The 15,326-nt window shown below is 40.6% G+C and overlaps 1 non-coding gene across 1 annotated transcript; it reads left to right on the top strand.

Moving 5' to 3' along the window:
* Nucleotides 1-3,707: 3,707 nt before the first annotated feature.
* Nucleotides 3,708-3,841, top strand: LOC142442082 (small nucleolar RNA SNORA70). Its single transcript, XR_012783336.1, has one exon. It is a non-coding gene; the product is annotated as a small nucleolar RNA SNORA70 (small nucleolar RNA).
* Nucleotides 3,842-15,326: the final 11,485 nt, after the last annotated feature.

The following is a 15,326-nucleotide window of genomic DNA, read 5'->3' as shown; positions in this document are numbered from 1 at the left end:
GATGAGCATACTTCAAGCCTGCAATGTAGTGAATCTAATATGGCATTTCTAGCCATAGACTTTGTCACTTCCACCAAAGATCCTTTGTTTTTCTAAGTGGTCTCAGTAGGAAGGTGGGGGTGGGGTGGGGGAGATGCTGAGCAAATGATATGATTCACCTCAAAGTGATTGCTAACAGCGTTCATTGTGATTGACACCCTGCTGGGTAAAAAATAAGTCGTCTTGGACATGGGATGGTGGGGGCATTTCACTACCAGTAAAAGAAGAGGTACAAGTGGAGTGTGTCCTTTGTACCCCCAAAGATCCCTGTGCACCAAACCGCCTGCATCTAGGAGACAGCTTTGGTGCTAGAACTACGAGCCAGCACATGAAACAAAGCGGTGAACTCCCCAGCCCACAGTGCAAGTGAAGCACTGGGGCAGGAGGCCACCTTATTAAGGGGAATTCCTCTAGGCCCTTAATGAGGTGAGCTGGATTTGCTGGTCTACCCAGCCGGAGCAGGGTTCCCTTGAGTTGAAGATTACAGAGCTGGGTTCCCTTGAATTGAAGATGATAGTAAAAAAAGATGACCTTTGGACATTTCTTGTCAGCTCTAAAAGAACTTTGTAACATTACCTAATGAGGGTAGGGGACAAACCAAGAGGCTAGAGGGCAGAGAGAAACCTGGCTGTGGGGACAGCAGAGAAGAAAGTGTCCTGATGGAACACCTGAGCATTTCTCACCTCGCTTGTAACCTGTGAACTTTCCTCGTGAATCCTCGAATTGTGTGCATTGCCTGTGAGTGACTGTGTGTGACTTTTCAATCCATTAAGGAACCCAGCTGACCAGGCGAAAGAACTGCGGCAGATAGAGCAATAAAAGGAGAGTTCTGTGGGAGACAGAGCCAAACCCCTCCCAGTCAGGGAGATGGGCACTCATGGCCCCATAAAGAAGAATGATTTATGAAAATGCTATTCATAAACCTATTCACAATACAAGGATGGTTTTTTTCTTAGTTTATTCAATTATTTGCAGAAAAATATTTCAACACTACCACTCTCCTTTAGAGAAATCATCTTTTTCTTGGAGGGTGGGCCAGGGAATGTATAGGGAGGGTGGAATTTTTTCCTAAAAGGACAAATAAGGAAGCTGTGAGATTCACTGGTATTTCCATATTATTTACTTTAGAAGGAAGCCATGAAGTGCTCATGTGTTAACAGATGTTATTTTGCCTGTGCAGCTAAAAAGTATTATTTTCCTTGCATATAATAACTATAAAGAAAATTGGCTATCCTTGGTTAGAAAAGTCACTCAAAATCAAAACATAAAATTCTGCAAAACTATTCAGCCTCACCATCAAAGAAGTGGAGATTAAAACAATATTTGATCTACAAATTGGTGGATGTTTTAAAATATACTGAACAACTTCTTGTATTAATTTATAAGATCATTTTATTGGATGCTCTTACAACTCTTAAAACAATCCATGCATCAATTGTATCAAGCATACTTGGACATATGCTGCCATCATCATCTTCTAAACATTTATTTTCTATTTAAACCTTGGTATCAGCTCCTCTTTTTCCCTCATTCCCGCCTCCCACCATCATGACCCCTTGATAAATTATACATTATTATTTTTCATATCTTACACCAACAAATGGCTCCTCCACCCAAATTTCTGTTGTTCATCCCCTGGGCGTGGTGTTATGGTATCTGTGTCCCCTTTCTCTGCTCCTCCCCACACTTTCCCCCTGCCCTCTTGGTGTTCTACTTTGATTCTTGTTCCTGCGGGGTTTATCTGACCTGGATTCCAGGTGTCATGAGCTCTTATCTGTACCTGTGTACATGCTCTGGTCTAACCCGAAGTGAAAGGAAGGAGTGGGGTCATGATAGTGGGGGATAAGGAAGCCTCAAGGAACCAGAGGAATACTGTGTGTTTCTTTCATACTATATCGCACCCTGGTTGACTCATTCCTTCCTTGTGATCTTCTGTGAGGGAATGTTCCATAGTCTACAGATGGGTTTTGGGTCTCTGCCCTACTGCCCTCATTCTCAACTATATATATATTTTTTGTTTGTTTGTTTGTTTAGGTCTGCTGATACCTGTTACCTAACCCCATTGATACCTTATGATCACATAGACTGGTTTGTTTCTTCCATGTAGGCTTGTTGCTTCTCTGCTAGAGGACCACTTGTTTAGCTTCAAGACTTTAAGACCCCAGATTCTATATCTTTTGATAATAAGGCACCGTTAGCTTTCTTCGCCACATTTGCTTATGCTCCCATTTTGTCTTCAGGGATTGTGTTGGGAGTGTGAGCATCATGGAATGTCAGGTTGTTAGAACAAAGTGTTTTTGTGTTGAGGAAAGTCTCGAACAGAGGCCCCAAATCCATCCACTTTCTCAATTTACTGATAAATAAGTATATGTAGATAGATCGACACCACTATTTATATGAATTAATATATTTAAATATGTATGCACCTATGTTTATACCTCTATCCATAGCTTTGCTTCCTAGATCTTTCCTCCATTTCCTTTTACCTTCCTCCTACCCCACCATCACACTTGTCCTTCTTCTGCCTCTTAGTAAATCCTCTCAGCTACATTGTTGTTGCTCCAGTACAACCAGCATCTCTATAGCCTCCTCCTTACTGATTTTAATTCCCTAGTTGTTCCCCTGTCTACGGGGTTGTTTGCTCACTGATCCCCTCCCCTGCCTCCTCTCCTCAAGTCCATCTGGAACTGTTGGTTCTATTACTTTCTCCTTGGGCTTACTTCTCATGCCTATCTTACATAGTTAAGCAAAACAACAATAATGGAGACACAATAAAAAGAAATTAACAGTTTGAGTAAGAAGAGAAAGAGAGAAAAGAAACTAGCAAAAAATAAACAACCCCCCAAAGCATACATAATTCCAGGTCTGTCCGCTGATCTTTATGACTATCTCCCCCACTGGTCCTGGGAGGTTCCAGAAATTTCCCCTCCTAGTCTGAAATCTATTTGGGGGGCTCTTCTTGTATTTATAGAGGTCATTAGCACCCACACTGTGCCTTCATAGAGATTAGTCATTTGGATCGCTCATAACTGGCCCATACGGTGCGATGAGAAAAACAGTCAGGAAGGCAGAAACCCTGAGGTTTGAATTTTGGGCTTTTTACCTACAGGTCAGAAACTATGCAAAGTGTTTCTTCCATAGGCGAGGCACACACACGTTCATATATCAATGATGAAAGGACACATCAGTTCAATCATTCTAGGCAGTGTGTTGCCAGAATGTATAAATTTTTGTTTAGCAATCCTTGAAGTGAAATGCATCATAATCTATTTAAGTGAAAATATTTGTCTTATGATTAACAATTCCAGGTGCCTTAGAGTGGTTACCTGGGTTCTGCTAACCTCAAGGTCAGCAGTTTGACATCTCCAGTCACTCGGGGAAAACTGAAGCTTTCTCCTTCTGTGAAGAGTTATGCTCTGGGAAACTGACAGGGGCAGCAGCTCTACCCTGACCTATTGGGATCGCCAGGAGTCAGAATCCACTTGATAGTGGGTTTGGTTTTGCTTTATTCTCAAAGTAGGAGCTCTAATTTGTGTGGCGCTGTCAGGTATGTGTGGCCTACAAACTGCAAGGTCAATACTTCACACTCACTAGCCACTTTTGGAGGGAAAGATGAGACGTTCTGCTCCTGTAAAGGGTTAAAGTCTTACTAAGAAACCCCATACATTCTGCAGCCAATTAAGCTGACCGTCCTCCTCCTAGTGGGGGCCAGTGTGCAATGGCTGCAAACAGCAAGCCTCCTCGGTAGTGTATGCAGTCTATTGGTACGTATAGGCTGCCCTAAGGGACCTAGGAGACAGCCTTTTGCTGCTTGTCTGTGCCTCTGGCCTGGCTAATTTCTGCTCTCCCTAAACTAGGCTTCAAACTCGGATGCGAGGTGCTTTTGGGAAACCTCAAGGCACAGTGGCTAGAGTCCACATTGGCCAGGTTATCATGTCCATCCGCACCAAGCTTCAAAACAAGGAGCATGTGATTGAGGCCTTATGCAGGGCCAAGTTCAAGTTCCCTGGGCGCCAGAAGATCTACATCTCTAAGAAGTGGGTCTTCACCAAGTTTAATGCTGATGAATTTGAGGATATGGTGGCTGAGAAGCGCCTCATCCCGGATGGTTGTGGAGTCAAATACATCCCTAACCACGGCCCCTTGGACAAGTGGCAGGCCCTGCATTCATGAAAGCCTTGGTAGACCTGTGCTACCTCTCATATCCACCAAATAAAAATTGAACTTCCTGAAAAAAAAAAAAAAAAAGAAACCCCATACGGAGTTATCAGCTAGAATCAACTGCGTAGCACAGAGTTTTTTGTCTTATCCCAAGAACATAATAAGAAACATAGAGCATCTTATATTACTTATTGCAGGCAATGCTTTGTGCTTGGCGCTATCAACTCACTCTCCTTTGTTACAGAATATGATTTTCTTCGGGCTACAAAGCTTCCTTTAAAACACCCGATGCCCCAACCTCCCTGACTGCTGGATATAAATGTGCTCGAACCTGATAGATGTGGTCTATTTGGGAAAATGTATTGCTTTCTAAGGAAAGTATATACACCTACCACTCCCCCCTGGGCATATTGTCCCATAGCCCTGGTTCTGCAGTTTGCTACATCTCACCAAACATTATGGAAATGGCTGACATAGTTGTGGGTACTGTTATATCTCAAGTCCAAAGTTCAGACATCTTTTTGGAGGATCCTCCTCATTGACAGGCTGCAGAAGCTGGTAAAACCAGGTCAGATGATAGGCCACAACTGGAGGCCCAAAACCAGATGTTAGGCCGAGGCAAGCCATATGCAGGATCCAGAGCTAGAAGTAAAAATGACCAAAAGTCAAATCAGTCCTCTTGCTTCTGCATATCTGTGTGTATATGACTTCTCTAGGTTTCTTTAAAAATTTGGATTCTCATACAATAGGCTTGAGGTAACATTTAAGAGTCTGTATTTCTAACAAGGTGTAATGTATCGGAATGGAAAAGGTCCAGCCTCTGGGCCACATAACGCTTGTGAAATCAGCAATACTAGCTAACATCACAGGCCTCACCAAAGAGAAGCAGCTCCAGCCATAACATTAGGGGTAACTTGATTAAATGTTTTCACCAGCATGACCTGAGAATGACGTTATAAATATCCATGTGGCCCTTGGCAGAAAAAAATATGCCTCAGCCCTGATCTAAAGAGTGCCTGATCCAAGTCATAGTCTTTTCCATCACCTCATATGCATATGAAAGTTGAACAATGAACAATATAAAGGATGACCTCAGAGTAATTAATACATTTAAATTATGGTGTGGGTGAAATGTATCAAAAGTATAGTGAATCGCCAGAAGAAGAAACAGATCTTTCTTGGAAGAAGTACAACCAGAGTACTCCGTAGAAGCAAAGATGGGGAAACTGCATCTCACCTACTTTGGACTTGTTATCAGGAAAGACCAGTCTTGGAAAGTGACATCATGCTTGATAAAATAGAGGGTCAGCAAAAAAAGAGGCAGCCCATCAAGAAGATGGATTGTCAAAATAGCTGCAACAATGAGCGCCAACACAATAAATGATGAGGATAGAACAGCACGGGGAATGTATTTTTCTATTGAAAGCAGAACCCATTGGACAGAACCTCACAACAGACTCTCAGTTTATACCATTTTTGCTGGTTTGTGCGTTACCAGCCCAGGTCTTACTTGAGAGAGGTGAGAAACCAAGAGCAAAAGTGGATAAAAGTGAAAGGCTCTTTGCAATTTTATCACCGTACCCCAGGATGTAAATTGAGGCGATTGTGAATGTGTAACAGGTTTCTGAGGAATGGTCATGAATATGCATAGGGTTGAGGTTATGATTCTTGGTCAGGAAGTGGCTTACAAGACCATATAGTACCCTTCAATCATTCCATCACATCAAGAAGAGTTGTACACTCATCACCACAATCAGTTTTAGAACATTTTTTTCATTCTTGTACTCGTTATTAGCTCCCTATTTCCCCCAACTCCCTCTGCCATGTTCCCAAGAAACCAATTACTGTCTCTATAGACATCTATCCTGGATTTCATATGCAGAAAAACATTAAAAAAAACAAATAAAAACTAACAACGTAAAGCAGATAAAAACTTCAAACTAAAATAAAGCAGATGCTTCAAAAATGATCAGGGAAAAGAATGTACAGATGTGCTTTATACAATCGATGTATGTATGGATTGTGATAAGAGTTGTATGAGCCCCTAATAAAATGTTTTTAAAAAAAGAAACATATGGCAGTTTTGCAAATTGCCCTCCATTCACCTTTACTAGACAGCACGGAAGGGTAAGAAACATCCATCGAACTAACAAAATAAACATTTATTTTCCTTTCAAAAAAAAGAAAGCAGAAAATATTAAAAATTAGAACAAATTTTAATGGATCATAAGAAAGATCAAAAGATAGGGTGCTAAATTTTAACCTAACTGCATCAACAACAACCCACTTTCCAATGCATCCTACAAGATTGTAACTCTGCGGGAGTAGAAAGCTTCATCGTTCTCCTGCGAAGCAGTTGGTGGTTCTGGACTGTCGGCCTTTTTGTCAGAAGCACGATGTGTAAGCATCACACTAACAGCCCTGGTTGAACAGTGTCTGTTATTTGGGCTGCCAGTCGCAGGTCAGCAGTTGAAACCATCAGCTGCTTCCCATTCCTATAAAGAGTTCATCTCAGAAACCCACAGCAACAGTTCTACCCTGTCCTATAGAGTTGCGATGAGTTGGAATCAACTCAATGGCATTGAGTTTTATATATATTTCAACATCTTGTGACAATGTCTCATGTGTTCAGGGTAGGTTCTTGGGCAAGCTATAGAACTTACAGGGTCACAGAGGGATACATGGGTGGATTATTCTTGGAGTAGCAAAGTTGTTTTGTAATGCTATATATATATATATATATATATATATATATATATATATATATATATATATATATATATACACACACAACATAAAAGAGCAACAAGTGATAAAGGCACTTTACCCTAAAAAATTAATGGATTTTATTTTTCCATACTATTTATGTTATTAGATAGGTGTTGCTATCTTTGTAGCTCTGTGTTACTTTTCTTCTTATGCATGTGTCTGGGTGCGTGACATGTATGTCTTTAGCTTTTTTCTTCCTCTCTCTCACTTTTCCCTTCCTCTACTGCTGCTCTCAGCCTCCCTCTAACCGTCAAAGTCTGTTTCTTTTGCTGTGAAAACCATTTTATTGTAATTAAAAAAAAATTGGACTCACATACAATATTTTTCTTATTGAATTGACTAAGTTTGCCGAGCATAATGCTTTCTAAATTTGCCCCTGTTTAAAAGTTTCATCATTGTTCTTTAAGAATTCATAATAACTCCACTGTATGTATCAAAGCCTATTAACCCATTTCCCTACAGAAGGGCATTTAGTTGTCCCATTTTTTTCCCAATTGCGGGTAGCACTGCAATAAACATGAGTGGATTATATCTGTTAGTGTTATGTTCTTTATCTATTTGGGGGTATATGCTGAGACACTGCTGGTTCATATGCTATTTTTATGTTATGGAAAGGAAGAAAACGGGATAAACAAATCACAACTAACAAAAACAAAAAGCAAAATAGGAGGACTCCCAGTACTTGATTCCACAACCTACTGCTTAGCCACATAGTCAAACTAGTTTGGTATTGGTCCAATGATGGATACACACAGGGAGAGACCAATGGAGCAAGAGAGACCCCAGAAATAAAACCATAATGCTTTGCATGGTACTTGTACAATTTTGAAATATCCTCAGCAGTGTATGAGGGTTACAATCTCTCCACATCCTCTCCAGCATTAGTGGTTATGTTAGTCTGGGTTGACTAGTGAAATAAATTCATAGGAACTCATATGTGAGTAAGAAAGAGCTTTATATACATGGACAATTGGATATTGAGAAAACAGCCCAGTCCAGTCCATATCAAGTCCATAAGTCCAATATTAGCCCACATGTTTAATACCAATCTATAAAGTCCTCTTCAGACTCATGAAACACATGTAATGATAGTGAATGCAGGAAGATCACAGGCCAGTGGTGGAAGGTCTTATGGATCCAGCGGTGGTGTAGACATCTCAGCATTGGTCTGGGTCTGCATGTGGTTCCTCTGGCTGCCATCAGCATAGCTCCATGTGTCTTGTCAGTAGAGAGTCTCTCAGGGAGTGAGCATGTGTCCTGCCTCCAGAGAGCTATTTATCTCCTGATCACCTCCTAATGACGTCATCAAGCTGAGACCTAGACAACAGGCTAAACTCCACCCCTTCACTCTTAAGTCTCAAATGGACAACAGATTATACAACTACCACAGTTGTTTTCTTTAGTTTACAAATTTTGCTATCAGTGCTAATGAGAGGTGATAGATCATCATTGTTTCAATAAGCGTTTCTTCCCATGACTTTTAGCCATCTAGATGTCATTTATTGTGAATTGTCTATGTCTTCAGCCCATTTTAAATTGTATTATTCAAATAGTTCTTACTGATGTCTTGAGGTTTTCCATAGATCTTTGAAGATTAGCCCTTTCTCTAAGAATTATTGCCAATTCTCCCCCTACCACCAATCTTTTGGTTTTTTTTTTTTACTCTTTTGATGAAATCTTCTGATGTACATGAATATCATGTTTTCAAGAGGTCCAAGTTTTCCATTTTGTCTTCTATGGTGTGTGTGTGTGTGTGTGTGTGTGTGTGTGTGTGTGTGTTTCATTATGTGTTGTAGCATCCTTAAATTTGTTCCTATGTTTTTCATTGATGAACTTTATAGTATTAGGATTTATGTTAAGGCCTTTATTCCATCTTTAGCCTGTTTTTGTATAGGTGTTTGTGTGAAGAATGGGTCCTGTTTTATTCTTTTGCAAATAGAGATCCAATTTTGCCAGTTTAATATATTTCCATTTAGCGGGTTTCAGTCCTTTATCAAAAATCAGGTGGCTGTATATGCTTGGCCTTATTTTTAGGTACTCTTTTCTGGTTCGTTAGTCTATATATCAATTATTGTATCAATACCAAGATATTTTATTACTATGGCTATATAATCAGTTTTAAAATCAGGGAGTAAGAGGCCTCCTATTTTATTTTATTTTTAATAGTGTTTGTTTATACAAGGTTTCTTTTCCATAAAAAGTAAGTGTTATAGTTACATAATCTGGGGTTAATTTGAGACTATTAAGAGTGAGGGAGTAGAGTTTAGCCTGTCATATGGTAACTCGATTTCCATCTGTTTTAGATATTGCCAGATCGATTTCCATAGTGGCTGTACATACTTACAGGCCCACCAGCAGTGGATGAGAGTTCCTGTCTCCCCACAGTCCCTCCAACACTTGTTGCTTTCTGATTTTTTGAATTGGGCTACCTTTGAGGGTGTCAGGTGGTACCTCATTGTTGTTTTAATTTGCATTTCTCTTATGGCTAAAGATCGGGAACATTTTCTCATATGTTTGTTGGCCATTCACATTTCTGCCCTTGTGAAACTTCTGTTCAAGTCCTTTGCCCACCTCCACAGTGGGCAATTAGTGTTTTTCTTTTTGAAAGCTAGCAGATTATTGTAGATTTTAGTAATAACGCCTTTGTCTGATGTGTCATTCCTAAAGATGTTTTCCCAGTCTGTGGACTCTCTTATTACTCTCTTGGTGAATTCTTTCGATGTACACAGGTGTTTTTTCTTCAGTATATCCTATTTGTAAAGTTGTGCCTCCTCTGTGTGTGTGTCCTTCCCTAGTTCTGATAGCCTATGTATTCCCTCTGCCAAAATTCTCAAGTTGGTCTCAGTTCCCTCTTTTATGGTCCTAATAGTTTGGGGTTTAACTGCAAGGTCTGTGATCTACCTTAAGTTTATTCTTGTGCATGGAGTAAGGGTCTTGCTTCATTTTTCTGTAGGTAAATATCCATTTTTTCCAGCACGACTTGTTAAAGAGGGCATCTGCTTCCCATTTGATATTTTTGGGGCCCTTATCAAAGATAAGTTGCCTGTATGCCGATGATTTTATTTCTTGGTTTTCAGTTATTTTCCATTGGTCTGAGTATCTGTCATTGTACCAATACCATGTGGTTTTGACAACTGTGGCTGTATAGTATGTGCTAAAGTCAGATAAAGGAAGCCCTCTGACTGTGTCCTTCTTGTGGAGTTCTCTGCTAATTCTGGGCTTCTTCCCTCTCCATATGAAGTTGGTAATCAGTTTTTCCATTTCTTTGAAGAAAGATGAGGGTAATTGTATTGGGATTGTATTAAACTTACATAGTGCCTTTGGCAGAAGTGACATCTTGACTATATTGTGTCTTCCAATCCACAAGTATGGGATATTCTTCCATTTGTTGAGGTCGCTCTTGGTTTCTTGTAATAGTGTTCTATAGTTTTCCCCATATAGATCTTTTGTTCTTTTGGTCAGGTACATCCCTAGATATTTCAATTTGTGTTTGGCTATTGTGAAGGGTACCGCCGTTTTTTATCTCATTTTCTGTGGTCTTATCTAATGTGTATAACAGTCCGATGGACTTCTGTTTGTTGATCTTGTATCCTGCCACTCTGCCAAAGTCCTCTTTTGCTTCCAGTACTCCCCTTGTGGGACTTTGGGATTTTCCATATATAAAATCATATCATCTGCAAATAACGATAGTTTCACTTCTTCCCAGATGAATACATTTGATGTCTTGTCTTTGCCTTATGCTGTTAGCTAAAACCTCCAGCACGATATTAAATAGGAGTGGAGACAAGGGGCATCCTTGTCTGGTCCCCTTTTTCAGTGGGATTGTGTTAGTCTTTTCTCCATTGACTACCACTTTGGCTGTTGGTTTTTCATATATAGCTTGTATTGTCTTGAGGAACTTTCCTTCCATTCCTATCTTTTCAAGTCTCTTAAACAGGAATTGGTGTTGAATGTTGTCAAATGCTTTTCTGCATCTATCCATATTATCATGTGGTTTTTATAGTTTTTCATGTCAATGTGATGAATAATACTAATGGTCTTTTGTATGTTGAACCATCCCTGCATCCCTGGTATGATTCCGACTTGGTCATGGTGAATTATTTGTTTTATATACTTTTGTATTCTGTTGGCTAGTATTTTGCTAAGGATTTTTGTTCATTAGGGATGTTGGTCTGTAATTCTCGATTCTTGTGGGATCCTTGCCCGGTTTTGGTAGCAGAGTTATACTAGCTTCATAGAAGGAGTTTGGGAGTTTGCCGTCTTTTTTCTATGTTCTGAAAGAGTTTGTGTAGGATTGGTGTTAGTTCTTCCCTAAATGCTTGGTGGAATTTGTTGTACATGAGCCAGACAAGAAAAACTGAGACGTGAGATTGAAAGAAATAGAAAAGTTTATTAGCGAAAAACGAAGAAGGAGAAGAATCTGCACAGGAACCAGCAGCCTGAAAAAAAAAAATGGCTCTCCGGTCCCTCCTGCTTAGAGACTTGGGTTTTTATAAGGTTTCCTTAAACTGCTGAGCTGTGCAAGCAAGCTGGTACAGAAGCAGAACTTGCAGTTAAGCGGCGCAACTGAGCAAGCAGACTTTGCGGTTGCACGGTTTCCTGGTACAGGATAGTCTTTTGCTGGTTTTAGGAACAAGGGACTATTTGGTTTTTTGGTTTTTGTTTTTTGTGTGTGAAAATGCTATAAGGCCTGAGGTTGCACTTTAGGACTGGTGCAGAATGATTTCTTAATATAAAATGGCTTTATTTAGGCTAACTTTTACAATTCTCCAGTGAAGCCATCTGGTCCAGGGGATTTTTTCGTTTTAATCCCTTGATAACCTTTTCTATTTCTTCTATTGCTATGGGCCTGTTTAGATTCTTGACGTCCATTGAGGATAGTCTAGGGAGGGATTGTTTTTCCAAGAATTTGTCCATGTCTTCAAATTGTTGAAATCATTGGAGTACAATCCTTCGTAGTACTGTGTAACTATCCTTTTGATTTCATTAGGGTCTGTTGGAATGTCCCCTCTTTCATCCCTTATTCTTGCTATTGAAATTTGTTCCCTCCTTTCTTTGGTTAGGTTTGCCAGTGGTCTATTAATTCTGTTCAAAGAACCAACTTTTAGCGGTATTAATTTTTCCATAGTTTTCTCCTGAATCTCAGCCCTGATTTTTATAATTTCTTTTCTTTTGCTATTAGTACAACATGAGTTTTCTGAGGTAAGCATTTAAAAAAATGCAAAAGGGGCATAAGGAAAAAGTTAATATATACAAACATTCTTGGGGTGAGGACCGTGTAGCATGGAAGGGACCAGATCAAATGCAGAGATGCATATGATAGACAACTGGGGAGGAGGTGGGGAAAGGAAAAAAGTGATGAAAATAAGGAAGAAATGGGTAGCGGGACACAGGGCGCTAACCCACCCAAGGGGAGGTTATTCTTTATAACTCCATAGGGAAAGAGGGACCAGACTTCAACCCAGTGCCTCAAGGTGTGAATGCAACATTAGGTGTGGGGTATGGAACCAGTGGAGAGGTCTGAGAAGTTGGCCCCAGTACCCAATACTAAGTGGATGCCTGCCCCTCACCCCAGAAGAATTTATTTCAAAGGACTGCATTGAATCTGCAGCTCCAGGAGAGGAACATATCTGATCAGAGCACATGGGAGCAGATGAAGGGGGAGGAGGAGAGAGTGGAGCACATCCTGGCCCACTAGGCCTTGAGGACGATGACCCCAATTAGAGCAGCCAGTCCACAGAGAGGACCACATGGCCAGCCTCACTATGAGACATGATGCCCCTCACTGACCCATGGCCCTGTGGGGACAGCACCGGAGACATAGTGTGGGAATTGTGCCCGACCTGATCCCGCCACACCGAGGCAAAGCACTGGGGAGTGAAGCAGAACAGCAAGGGAATGAAGTGGCAAGGTCCCCAGGGAATGCTGAAGGTGGACTTTGGGGCCAGGGCGTGGTGCTCCAACAGACTGGACTGGAAAACACACCTAAAGGGCAATAAATGATCCTTGAACTAACTACAAGCTTTTTTTTTTTTTATTGTTGTATTTTGTTTTGAACTTTGTCAGTGGTCTGTTGTTGTTTTGTTGTATATTGTTGCTTGGTTTTGCTCTGTCTTGATTTTGTGCATGTTATTATCTCCGCAGGTTTGTGTAAATAAGATAGGTTGGATGAACAATCTGGAGGAGAAAACAATGGGACCGACAGTTCTGGGGGGACATGGGATAGGGAGAAGTGGGGGGAAAGGAAGCGGTGTTAACAAACCCAGGGACAAGGGAACAACAAGTGATCAAAATTGGTAGTGAGGTGGGTGTGGGAGGCCTGGTAGAGCTTGATCAAGGGTAATATAACAAAGAGGTATTGCTGAAACCCAGGTGGGGATGGAGCATGATAGTGGGACAGAAGGAAAGTCATGGGAAATAGAGGAAATAGCTGGGAGGCAAAGGGCATCTATAGAGGTCTAAATAAAGACATGTACATATACAAATATATTTATATATGAGGATGTGGAAATAGATCTATATGCCTATATTTATAGGTGTAGTATTAAGGTAGCAGAAGGACATTGGGCCTCTACTCAAGTACTCCCTCAATGCAAGAATACGTTCTTTTATTAAATTGGCATTCTATGATGCTCACCCTCCCAACACAACCACTGAAGACAAAGCGGGTGAATAAGCAAATGTGGCAAAGAAAGCTGATGGCGCCCGGCTATCAAAAGAGAGAATGTCTGGGGTCTTAAAGGCTTGAAGGTAAACAAGCGGCCATCTAGCTCAGAAGCAACAAATCCCACATGGAATAAGCACACCAGCCTGTGTGATCACGAGGTGTTGAAGGGATCAGGTATAAGGCATCATCAGAACATAACATTGTCAATCATAACATTGTCATTGAGGGGAGGAGTGTGGGGTGGAGACTCAAAGCCCATTTGTAGGCCATTGGATATCCCCTTACAGAAGAGTCTCGGGGAGGAGATGAGCCAGTCAGGGTGCGATATAGCAATAAAGAAAAATACAACTTTCCTCTAGCTCCTAAATGCTTCCTCCCACACCCACCTCCCACCCACCCTGTCATGATCTGAATTCTACCTTGCAAATCTGGCTAGACCAGAGGATTTACACTAGTACAGATAAGAACTGGAAACACGGGGAATCCAGGGCGGATGATACCTTTGGGACTTGTGGTGTGAGTGGCAATACTGGGAGGGTAGATGGAGAGTGGGTTGGAAAGAGGGAACCGATTACAAGGATCTACATGTGACATTCTCCCTGAGGGGATGGACAACAGAAAAGTGGGTGAAGAGAGACTTCAGACTGGGCAAGATATGACAAAATAATGATTTGTAAATTATCAAGGGCTCATGAGGGAGAGGGAGCGGGGAGGTAGGGGGGAAGTGGAGAGCAAATATTTTGAGAATGATAAGGGCAATGAATGTACAGATGTGCTTTACACAATTGATGTATGTATGGATTGTGATAAGAGTTGTATGAGCCCCTAATAAAACGATTAAAAAATAGAAAAAAGTAATAGCCTTTTAGGTTAGTATCAGAAATATATTAATCAATATGTGTATAAAGCTTAACATAGTGGCTGGACCATCTTAAGCCCTGAACCTGGATCTTCAATTTATATCAGCTTTCCAATTTAAAAGAGAGCAGGTAGCTCTCAATTGCCCCAACTTCTTACTGGTCAACTGAAACACAACAGATGAAGAACAAGCAAATAAACTCTCCCCAAACCAGAAAAGTCACAGGGGGCAGAAAATGTGCTCTACCTCCCTCACAAAATAAAAGCCTAGTTGGGTTTTTTATATATTTTTTATGTTCTATAGGATTCTCAGGGAGAATGTGCAGAGCTCTGAGCAATGTATCCAGAGCCAAATCGTAATGATAACAAATGCTAACTTTCTAGTGGTTGTGAGGATTTCTTCCTTTCCAGCATTACATGGTGAGAATTTTAAGGGAGGAATTCAGACTGTATGCAAGTGCCTAACAACATAGCTCAGAATGAGCTCCATGAAGTTCAGCAGACCTGAACCAAATTCTAGTCTGCCTACTCAGTAATTAGAAATTGTTAAGATCATCCCTCAGACACCTTATATGGAAAACTCAGATAAGGTATTTACTGGTAGGAGGACTGGAGGAGATGATGTCCATATAGATTTGCACAAATACTTTTACAGAACTCTCTCATTATCTCAGGATTCCTTTTTATTATAAGCAAACAAGCACCACAACCATTGGTCAATAATAACTAACAGACAAACAGAGATTTTCAGTATACACAGAACTTTTCTGCTGTCTCACATGTAATAAATTACTATAGCTTTTACATAGAAGCAATGAGGTAAGATAAAGAT

Source organism: Tenrec ecaudatus, chromosome 2 (genome assembly GCF_050624435.1).
Source record: "Tenrec ecaudatus isolate mTenEca1 chromosome 2, mTenEca1.hap1, whole genome shotgun sequence".
In the NCBI taxonomy this organism is placed as follows: domain Eukaryota; kingdom Metazoa; phylum Chordata; class Mammalia; order Afrosoricida; family Tenrecidae; genus Tenrec; species Tenrec ecaudatus.
This window is presented reverse-complemented; position numbering and strand designations above follow the sequence as displayed.